Source organism: Carcharodon carcharias, chromosome 15 (genome assembly GCF_017639515.1).
Source record: "Carcharodon carcharias isolate sCarCar2 chromosome 15, sCarCar2.pri, whole genome shotgun sequence".
Taxonomy (NCBI): domain Eukaryota; kingdom Metazoa; phylum Chordata; class Chondrichthyes; order Lamniformes; family Lamnidae; genus Carcharodon; species Carcharodon carcharias.
The window spans coordinates 69,524,868-69,535,536 of record NC_054481.1 but is presented as its reverse complement, the minus strand read 5'-3'; positions in this window follow the sequence as shown (position 1 = coordinate 69,535,536).

The window sequence follows — 10,669 nt, the reverse complement described above, 5'->3', positions numbered from 1 at the left end:
TTCTGATAATGTGGCGACCAGAATTGCACGCAATATTGCAAGTGTGGCCTAACCAAGCTTCTATATAGCTGCAGTATGACTTCCCAGCTTTTATACTCACCCCTGCCAATGAATGCCTTCCTGACTACCTTATCCACCTGCGTTGCCACTTTCAGTGACCTGTGGACCTGTACACTCAGATCCCTCTGTCCATTGATGCACTTAAGGGTTCTGCCATTTACTGTATAATTCCTACCCGTATTGGACCTTCCAAAATGCATTACCTCGCATTTGTCTGGATTAATCTCCATCTGCCATTTCTCCACCCAAGTCTCCAACCGATCTATATCCCGTTGTATCCTTTGATAATCCTCTTCACTATCTGCAACTCCTCCAACCTTAGTGTCAACTGCAAACTTACTAATTAGACCAGTTAGATTTTCCTCCAAATCATTTATGTATACTACAAACAGCAAAGGTCCCAGCACTGATCCCTGCGGAACTCCACTTGTCACAGCTCTCCATTCAGAAAAGCACCCTACCACTGCTACTCTCTGTCTTCTATGACCAAGCCACTTCTATATCCATCATGCCAGCTCACCTCTGATCCTGTGCAACTTTACTTTCTGTATCAGTCTGCCATGAGGGACCTTGTCAAAGGCCTTACCGAAATCTATGTATATAACATCCACTGCTTTTTCATCATCAATCATCTTTGTCACTTCCTCGAAAAACTCTATCAAGTTAGTGAGTCACAACCTACCCTTCACAAAACCATGCTGCCTCTCACTAATATGCCCATTTGCTTTCAAATGGTAGTAAATCCTGTCACGAGGAATCTTCTTCAATAATTTCTCTACCACTGACGTAAGGCTCACCGGCCTGTAATGGCAAGTAACGTTCATGCCACACGAGTGCCAGACAATGACCATCTCCAGCAAGAAAGAAATAAGCCATCTCACTGACATTCTTCAGCATTACCAGCATTTCTTTCCATTACCATCATTGAATCCCCTAGTGTCAATATTCTGGGGGCCACTATTGACTAGAAACTTAACTTACCCAACTATATAAATACTGTGGTTAAAAGAGCAAGACAGAGGCTGCTAATACTGTGCTGAGTAACTGACCTCCTGACTCCCCACATTCAGTCCACCATCTACAAGTCACAAGTTGAAAGTATTATGGAATACTTCCAATAACACTCAAGAAGCTCAACACCACTCAGGACAAAGTAGCCCACTTGACTGACACCCCATCCACCGTCTTAAATATTCATTCCCTCCATCACCTATGCACAGTGGCAGCAGTGTATACCATCTACAAGATGCATTGCAACAACTGCAGAACCTTGATTCCTAGAAGAACAAGGGCAGCAGGAGCATGGAACAACACTGCCTGCCAGTTCCTCTCCAAGTCAAACACCATCCTAACTTGGAGCTATATCACTGGTCCTCTCCTGTTACTGGACCAAAGTCTTGGAACTCTCTCCTAAATCACATGGACTGCAGCAATTCAAGAAGTGGCTCACTATAACCTTATCAAAGGCAATTAGGAATGGTCAATAAATATTGGCCTTGTCAGTGATGCCCACAACCATGAACAAATTTTAAAAAATAATTTCGGCGCTTTAAAGTACGTGTTGCCACCTTTCTCATGGCTGTACCTGCATGTACAGCCTTAAGTGTGTTTCCAATTTATAAGAGTGATACCACTTGATTCCATCCTTGTAAACAGTCCTCATTTAGTAATCTTTATCTAATTCACTCAATCTTCTTTCAGGAAGAATTGATGCAGATAGTCCATAAAAAATGGGTTACCATTGGGTGTATCCTCAACTTTAAAGAGCTTATTCCTTATGAGGACCAGGATGTGCAGAAGCATCATGCTCTGGCCATGAGAGATTGCAAGGTTGGGGGCATAGTCTTAGCATCACGTTAATAATTGCATATCTATACAGTTGTCATAGAGTGAGGCATCATACAGTCAGCTGCTTCCACCCCATTACTTCTCCTTAATCTCAAGGGGGTAATACCTACTCATTATTAGCTATAACCCTCTTTTTGTGCAGATCAGCCAAAGCAATAAGGGACAACAGAGGAGGCAATGAAGAAGGATGATCAGAAATGGAATTGGAAATTGTTCATCAACTATGAGGATGGCAAAAGTGAAAAGGGTGATGTTAAAGTCAATCTCGCACCCACGTTTAAGATCACCATCCTTTTTAAAATATTCTTTCATGGGATGTGGGCATCACCTGCAAGGCCAGCATTTGTTGCCCATCCCTAATTGCCGCAACTAAATGGCTCACTTTCCTATTTCAGAGGGGAGTTAAGAGTCAACCATATTTACTGTGGGTTTGGAGTCACATAAGGCAAGATTTCCTTCCCTAAAGGGCATTAGTGAACAAGGTGAGTTTTTAACAGCAAATAGTGATAGCTTTATGGTCACCATTACTGACACTAACTTTTAATCCCAGATTTATTCAACTAATTGAATTTAAATTCCATCAGCTGTCATGATGGGATTTGAACCTGCATTCCTAGTGACATTAACCACTAGGCCACCATCTTCTCATGCTGTGTCCTTTTGCCCCAACCCACTCATTCTCACTTCCTATTTCATTTGTTTTTCATTCCTATGTGCTAGCCCAGATAATTTCATATAGGTGGGGAGGGGGGTGTTGGGAAACGATACGATACTAAGTCATTTTCAGAATTGAAGCCAGATAAGTGGAGAGTGGGTGAAGAGGTGCCATTTACTTAGTGAATGTTGAGGAAAACATTGCCCATTGTTTTGGAGTTTGGGGACCCAGAACTCATAGCTGAAAAGAAAAATGCTCAAGGAGCATCATGGGCAGCAATTAACAGATGTGACTTTTGAGTTTACAGCCTTCATTATGGCAACGTCAAGGAAGCTTTTATTTTGTTTCAGAATGTGAGAGAGGTTCATTGGAATCTGCAGCGGGAACCCCACCTGCCACTACAGAACCAGAAGAGGTAAAAGGCCAGTTTGAAGTGCGTGAGCGTCATCTTTGTGCCTTGATGATCAGAATGTGACATTGTACTGAAGATGCTGTCTTTTCACACTATACAGTTTAATTGTGACTCCCTCTGACTTTTATTCTACTGTTCTGGCTCCAAAGTTCAACATTTATTGGCTTTCTTCTCACATTGGTTGGACATGTTGAGCATTGAATCTGCTAGGACTCCTAAACCTTTTTCACCTTCATTCTTAGCTTTCTCAGCACTGTTTAAAGGTTATGAATATTGCCCATATTTTTCTCTATATGTAACACTTTATATTTTGGAATGATCCCCAGCAACCAACCACTATCGTGAGTTGGTGAGGGCTAGGAGTTGGGGGGTGCAGGGGGGTTGGCTTAGCAGTCAGGAGTGGGGGGTTTCAAGAAATGTTGCGGGTTTGTGGGGTGAGATGGGAAAGTTGGACCGGCAATCGACAGTTGGAGAGGGAGACATTGATGGTTTGGTCAAGGTTGGGGATGGTAGGAGGGTGAAGTTGTCTTATTGCCACAGCAGATTTCTATCAGGGGTCAGTAGATGCACATTTGGTGCATAAAAAGGCTAGAAAAGCACTAAAGTGCTCAAACTGGTCAGTATAACCTGGACGGTGGGAAGACTTTTAGGAATGACAATCCATGACAAAATTAACTGTCACTTATTGGTCAAGTCTGGATTAATTCAGGAAAGCCAGCATGGACTTGTTAAAGACAAATCATGTTTAACTAACTTGATTAAGTTTTTTGATGAGGTGCAGAGAGGGTCGAAGAGAGCAATAGAGTTGATGTGATATATATAGACTGGGTCAAAACCCAAGGGTGTACCCACACCACAAGGACCACTGCGGTTCAAGAAGGCAGCTCACCACAACCTTCTCAAGGGCAACTAGGGATGGGCAATAAATGCTGGCCCAGCCAGCGATGCCCACATTCCATGAATGAATAACAAAACCTTTCAAAGGGCATTTGATAAAGTGCCACATCGTTAAGCTTGTCAGTAAATTTGAAGCCCATGGAATAAAAGGAAAGTGGCAGCACGGAAACGAAGTTGACTGAATGACAGGACACAGACAGTAGCCGTGAATGGTTATCTTTCAGATTGGATGATGGTTTACAGTAGGGTGTTTTAGGGGTTGGTATGAGGACTGTGGATTTTTTGATTTAAATTAATGACCTAGATTTATGGGGTGAAATTTCAAAATTTGAGGCTGACATAAAACTTGGAGGTATAGTGAATTGTGAAGAGGATAATAATAGACTTCAAGAGGACATGGACAGGCTGGTGGATGGGTCGTCACATGGCAGATGCAATTTAATGTAGACAAATGTGAAGTGATACGTTTTTGTAGGAAGAACAAGAAGAGGCAATATAATGGGTAGAATTCTAAATGTGATACAGGAATTATGATGGCTGGGTCTATATCTGCACAAATTGTTAAAGGTGGCAGGCAGATTGAGACAGTAGCTAAAAACATTTGGGATTCTGGGCTTTATAAACAGAGGCATACAGTACAAAATCAAGAAAGTTATGCTGAACCTTTATAAAGCATTGGTTCAGCCTCAACTGGACTACTGTGTCCAATCCTGGGCACCCCACTTTAGGAAGGATGTGAAAGCTTTAGAGAGGGTGCAGAATAGATCTATGAGGATGGTTGCAAGGATGAGGGTCTTCAGTTATGAGGAGAGATTGGAAAAGCTTGTTGACCTTAGACAAGAGCAGGTTGAGAAGAGATTTGATAGAAGTGTTCAAAATCATGAGGGGTCTAGAGAGAGCAGGTAGAAAAACTGTTCCCATTCGTGGAGGGGTCAGGAGCCAGAGGGCATAGATTTAAGGTGATTGGCATAAGAGCAAAATGCAACATGAGGAAAAGCTTTTCTCTGCACTAAGAGGTCCAGGTTACTGCTCTGCTTTGGCAGATAAAGGCAAATGCAATTATGGCTTTCAAATAGGATTTGATAAGCACCTAAAGGGGAAAAAAATTGCAGGGCTATGGGGAGAGGGCTGGGGAGTAGGACTAGCTAAATTGTTCTTGTGGAGAGCTGGCACAGACTCGACAGGCCAAGTGGCTGTGCTGTAACTATTCTATGATTCTATAAATCAGGCAATGTTATGGAGGTGGAAGTAGACAGTCTTGGTGATCACACAACTATGTGGTCAGAAGCTCATCGCACGTGTTCAAGCCAAGGATGATCCCTCCAAATGTCCATCCTGCTGATTTGAGACTGGCACCTCCCTTTCATCAGGCAGCACTGGCTGCTCCTCATTAAAGCTAAATTGATGGCTTTCGTGAAGTGCAAAATTGTTCAGAACATAGCATGGTATGATGATTCTCATTCCTTTATGTGCCTCACAAGTTCACCCGATTTGTACAGACACTAAAACCTCTTCTCCAACAGCTTTATGGCCCTCTGCACCACAACTCATGTTGTTGTGTGGCCTGATTACATGCATTTTCAACCTAGGTTCTATAATGAGCAGCCGATCCATAATGCTAGTTTTACATCAAGGCAGCAAGTTGAAAACCTATCCCATTCTTTTTATCACAAACCACTTTGTCAACTGCAATCCAAAGCTTTCTAATTAAAATTTGTTTCTGAGGCTATTATAATTTATGTCATGAAATGTCCTGAGGTATTTGACCTTGGCAGGGTTGTTGCTGCTGAAGCATTGCTGAAGTCAAAGAATACTAGATTCTGGATCCAGTACACCCATTTCATCAAAAAATATTTTTGGCATCATGGTACTCTAAAATTAAGTGCAGGAACAAGACAATAGGTAAAAAGCTAGCTGCATGGTATAGCTAACTGCTGTAGCAAAATCAGATGACTTATGAAGAGGAAATTTAAATTTAATCTTAGACATTAAGAACTGAAAGATACTGTGAAGACCTTTGACACAGAACGAGTATGATAAAGAAAATTTGAAATATTTTAAAAGTGTCTCTGGAATTTGTAATTGTTTTTAAGAATGTTTGAGAAAGGGCTTTTAAGAGTTTATATCAATTGTGCAGGGATCAATTGTAATCACAGAATTTTTTTGAATGATAGGAAATACTGGCCCATGTGACCAGCGACCATTGACCAATCATGAACATGAATTATGAACAGGAGTAGGCCATTCAGCCCCTCGAGCCTGCTCAGTCATTCAGTAAGATCATGGATGATCTGATTGTGGCCTCAACTCCACATTCCACTTATCCCAATCACCTTTCACTCCCTTGTTAGTCAAAACTCTATCCACTCTGCCTTAAAAATATTCATTGATCCTGCCTCCACTCCTCTCTGGGCAAGAGAGTTCCAAAGATTCACAACCATCTGAGAGAAAAAAAATCTTATCTCTGTCTTATTACTAAACTGAGACCTCTAGTTCTAGTCTCTCCCACAAGGGGAAACTTCCTTTCAACATCCACTCTGTCAAGTCCCCTCAGGATCTTATAAGTTCCAATAAGGTCATCTCTCAATCTTCTAAACTCCAGTGGATACACGCCTAGCCTGACCATCTTCCCTCATAAGGTAATCCCACCTGCCCCAAGTATCAGTCGAGTGAACCTTCTCTGAACTCTTTCTAATGCATTTATAACTTTTCTTAAATAGGGAGACCAAAATTGTTCACAGTAGTCTAGATGTGGTCTCACCCTGTACAAGTGTATCAAAACATCCCTAATTTTATGTTCCATTCTCCTTGCAATAAATAACAACATTCCATTTGCCTTCCTAATCACTTGCTGTACCTGCGTATTAACTTTTCCTGATTCATGTACCAGGACACCCAGAACCCTCTGTACCTCAGAGTTCTGCAATCTCTCACCATTTAATAACATGTGCTTTTCTATTCTTCCTGCCAAAATGGATGAGTTCAATTTTCCCACATTATACTCCATCTGCCAAATTTTTGCCCACTCACTCAACCAATCTATTTCCCTTTGCAGAATCCTTATGCCCTCTCCACAACTTACTTTCCTACCCATCTACCATCAGCAAATTTAGCAACTAATCATTCAGACCCTTTATCCAAGTCATTAGGTGGAATTTTATATTGGCGGGATTTTGCGATCCCACTGAAGTCAATGAGCTTTTGAACGGTTCGTCGCATTTTATGGTCTCACCCCCGCTGCAAGGGGATGTAAAATTCCACCCATTGATATAAGTTGTAAATAGTTGAGGCACCAGGACTGATCCCTGTGGCACTCCACTCATCATGTCTTGCCAACCCCAAAAAAACTAATTTATGCTGACTCTCTGATTCCTGTTTAGCTAACCAATCCTCTATCCATGCTAGTGTTAACCCCATGCCATGTACTCGTATTTTGCGTCATAACCTTTGATGTGGCACCTTGACAAATACCTTCTAGAAATCTAAGTACACCACATCCACAGGCTACCCATTATCCATGTTGCTTGTTACTTCCTCAAAAAATCCCAATAAATTAGTCAAATGTGATTTCCCTTTCACTAAACAATGTTGACCCTGGTTGATTGCATTGAGATTTTCTAAGTGCCTTGCTATAACCTCCTTAATAATAGATTCCAGCATTTTCCCTATGACAGATGTTAAGCTAACTGGCCTGTAGTTTTCTCCTTTCTGCCTCCTTTCTTTTTTGAATAGAGGAATCACATTTGCTATTTTCCGATCTGATGGGACCCTTTCACAATCCAGGGAGTTTTGGAAAATTAAAATCAATGCATCTGCTATTTCAGCAGCCACTTTTTTAAGATCCTAGGATGAAGTACATCAGGGCCTGGGGACTTGTCAACTTTTAGCTCTAATAGTTTTCTCAGTACCCTTTCCCTGGTGATTGTAATTGTTTTAAGTTCCTCCCTCCATTACACCTCCTGGTTCACAATTATTTCAGGGATGTTATTTGTGACTTCTACAGTGAAGACAGACACAAATATCTGTTCATTCATCCACCATTTCCTTATTTTCCATTATTAATTCCCCATTCTCACTTCCGGGAGGACCAACATTCAGTTTACTCACTCTTTTCCTTTTTAAATACCTGTAGAAACAGTTACTATCTGCTTTTATATTTCTAGCTAGCTTTCTCTCGTACTCTAATTTCTCCCTCCCTATTAATCTTTGCCACTCTTGGCTGTTCTTTATAATCTGCCCAATCTTCTGTGGAATTACATACTTTTGCTTTCAATTTGATACTATTATTAACTTCTTTAGTAAGCCAAGGATGGTGCCTCTTTCCCTTGCAGTCTTTTTTACTCATTGGAATATATCTTTTCTGAATATTCTGAAATGTCTCCTTAAATGTCTGCCTTTGCATCTCAAATGACGTGTTCTTTAATCTAATTTTGCAGTTCACTTTAGCTAGCTCTGTCTTCATGCTCTCATGACTTGGAAGTAGTATGAACAGGAAGGAAGTTAAAAGCTGTGTAACCAGACAGAAGGAGAGCTACAAGCAGGAGAGCTGAAGGGTGAAGTCAATCAGCACATAGGCGCAGAAACAGAGAGAAAGCTGACAGAGACTGAAAGAGAAATACAGAACTCGTGTGAGGAGAAGCCAACAAAAGCTCCATGAAATGCTTGGTTTTTTGTTTGGCAATAAAAAGAAAAATAGAATTCCAGAAGTTCTTGGGGATGTGACTTTTTAGTGAGTTAAAAAAGACTGAATTCTAAAAAGTTGTGTGAACAGCACAGGCACGAAAAAGAGCCGAGAGTTTGTATCAGAGGACCATATCATGAACTGGGTCTTGTTGGTTGGTTAGTTGAAAAGGAACTCTGGAAAACTACACCATCAGTACTGCCATGCCCTGAGTGAGAGAGAGAGCTGGTAGAGAAGCGCCATGTTGGTGCTAAGCATATCCGGAGATCTTGGATGGGATAAAGCAAAATACTGTGTTTGCTGGAAATCTGAAATTAAAACAGGAATAACTCAGCAGCATGTTTGGAGAGAGAAACCCCAGTTTGGAACAAGAGTCATATTGGACTCTAAACATCAACTCTGTTTTTTGCTCCACAGATGTTGTCAGACCTGCTGAATCTTTCTAGCAATTTCAATTTTGTCCCTGTCGGTGAATACGACTTGAGAGCTGGATCAATTGAGTTGCAAAGACTGTGAGATTACATGTGATGCCTTACTTGTGCAGGGAGTGATGTGAGTGCTTGTGCTTTTGTATCAACTATTTAAAGTGAAACTTACCCTTTTATTTGAAGCATAATTTGCCTGATAATGAACATTGATTCTGATTTCTGTTAAAGTTAGAAGTTACAGAAAGTGAAATCTTGTTGGTAATTCCTTCATTTGTGGTGAGGGGAGGGTGTTTTTCAGTAAATTTGGTTATTTTGGTTTACGGTTCCCCACAGAAATTGTAACAATACAAATTACTTGATGCAGATACTAATAACTTTTTAGAGCCTTCCTTAGGATATTACCTGATGGTTAGCAAAGAAATATCCTCTATTTTTGTATTATTTGCATAATGGAAACTTAAATATTAGATACCATCCATGCCTTTGTTACCTCTAAACTTAACTATTCCAATGCTCTCTTGACCTGACTGTCAATCGATCCTACATAAACTGCAGCTCATCCAAAACTCTGTTGCCCTTACCCTACCTTAATCCAAGTCTTGTTCACCAATCATCCTGCTGCGTGCTCACTGACACTGGCTCCCATCAGACAGTGCCTCAATTATATAGTTCTCATTCTTTGTAGCTGAATTAATCCTGGTTTTCTTAATTGATGGTTATTTTTACCTGTCATTTATGCTGTAGCCTTCAAATATAATACTTTTGCAAAAATAGCTCATTAAATAAATGGCCAGAATTTTACATTTGTCGGTTGGGCAGGCCTGACCGACTTGGTGGCAGGTGGGCGGCCTATTGCCGCTGGCGAAAAGGGCTGCGCCGCCATTTTGCATGGTCGGGCCAATTAAGGCTCGCCTCATGGGTAAGCGACTCCCATGGAGAACGGGAAAATAGTCACGGGGGTGGGCGGCCTCAGACTACCGGTTCCAATGGGGAGCCGGCAGCCTGTTTAAAGAATGGCCAGGCAGCCTGCTTGAGGCAGTGCACCATGGCCACTCAGAGATCAAGAAATGTTGCATGGAGGGCAGAGGAGGAGGTCGAGGAGGAAGGGGGTCAGGCTGCAGGAGAGCCCAGCGGGGGGCCACTGCGCCCTCAGATTTTCGGATGCATGCCTTGCTGTCCTCCTGCAAGGGGTGGGAAACTGGCGTCAGATTCTGTATCCTGAGGATGGGAGGAGGAGGGCCCCCCATGTCACCAGCCAGGCATGGGAGGAGGTGGGTGAGGCTCTAAGTGCCCATGATGACGTCCGGCGCGATGGCACACAGTGCGGGAAATGATTCAATGAGTTGCTGCACTCTGGCTGGGTGAGTACCATGTCTGTCTTGGCCATTTGACCCAGAAGGCAGCCTTAGCCTTTGATCCCATCCCCCCAACCATGTCTTGCTGCCATTACTGCATAGGGTATTTGTTGCACGCTGGGTGGGCAAATGGCTACTGACAATGCTTACATCAGCCTTAGTGGTTGAGGAGAAGATGGGTTCTCCCTGTAGCATATGTTGGTGTTTGTGGCATTTGAGTAGTTTGGGGGCAAGCTGCAGGGGAGGCTGCTGGACACATACTCAGAACTTCAACACATGTCATATTGATGGTAATGAGATGGTCCAATGGGTGCCTCAAGGTCTTTTGGGCAA